The sequence below is a fragment of the Myotis davidii genome, unplaced genomic scaffold (genome assembly GCF_000327345.1).
Source record: "Myotis davidii unplaced genomic scaffold, ASM32734v1 scaffold991, whole genome shotgun sequence".
Taxonomy (NCBI): Eukaryota; Metazoa; Chordata; class Mammalia; order Chiroptera; family Vespertilionidae; genus Myotis; species Myotis davidii.
The window spans coordinates 152,170-153,197 of record NW_006283137.1 but is presented as its reverse complement, the minus strand read 5'-3'; the positions used below and the strand labels follow the sequence as shown (position 1 = coordinate 153,197).

Genomic DNA, 1,028 nt, shown 5'->3' with positions numbered 1-1,028 from the left:
CTTTCCGGGCTGCGGGACCCCAGGCTCCTCCTGGTCTCTGCAGCCCTGCCCGCCGAGCAGGTGCACAGTGCAGCCGCCTCCCGGCCGGGGTCACCACATGGGGACGCAGCCAGCCACCTGGAGGCCATGAGGACACTGAGAAGAGCCTGCTTCTTCCAGCCACGCAGAGAGCCACGCGGAGCACAGAGCAAACAGCCTCAGCAGCACTGACACCAACGTGGGCGTGTGGGACAGGCGAGGGGCTGGGGGGATGGGGGACACACACGCAGCCACACGCACACACACAGAATTCGTTCTGGAAGGAGCCGGCCAGGAAGGACGCTCAGGGCTAAAGAAGAGAGCGCGCAGCATTCACTTGCCGGCTTGTGAACTCCTCACACTGGGTTCTCACACCACGGTTAGTATGAACTCAGGAGTTCATGGCAATAAAAAGTCATTAAGCGTTGACTTCACGCCAATTAGCAGTCCAACCACAGAGAACTAGAGGTGCATGAACTCCTGAGGGACCCCCAAGGGCAAAGTTCAGCAGCTCCTCAGGCACAGACTGTACCCGAAAAGGCCCAGGGCTGCAGGGGCCACAACCAGAGCCCGAGGTCCCAGGCCGCTGCCACGCCTCTGCCACTGGGTCTGCACCCCGCACACGACGCCCACCGATGACGGGCTTGTGGGAGGTGTCTCCAGGGCAGAGGTCCCGGTGCCCGGCTAGAATCAGGCTCGTTCCTTTCCGGCCGTTGCTAGCAGGGCCGCGTGCAGGGCACATGCCCTCATGCCTCCCCTCCGGTGGACTACCCCCTCAGCACAGGACAGAGGAGCAGGCTGCCCACAGGCCCGGAGCCAGGACCTGCCCTCACTGCCCCGCCTGGGCTGCTCCACCTTAGCCACAGGGGAGCTCTGACCACGGCTGACTCACCCATCTGTGAAGCTGGAACAGCAGAGCCCACAGGAGTGAGCTGAGCAGCCACTAAAAGCTTCCAGGTGCCCCCACCCAGGATGTGCCCAACCTCACACCAGAAGCCCCTACCCACATG

General features: G+C 63.3%; 1 protein-coding gene across 1 annotated transcript in view; it reads right to left on the bottom strand.

Moving 5' to 3' along the window:
* PGS1 (phosphatidylglycerophosphate synthase 1) overlaps window positions 1-1,028 on the bottom strand; it is a 19,763-nt gene that overhangs the window by 18,037 nt on the left and 698 nt on the right. The window lies entirely within an intron of this gene.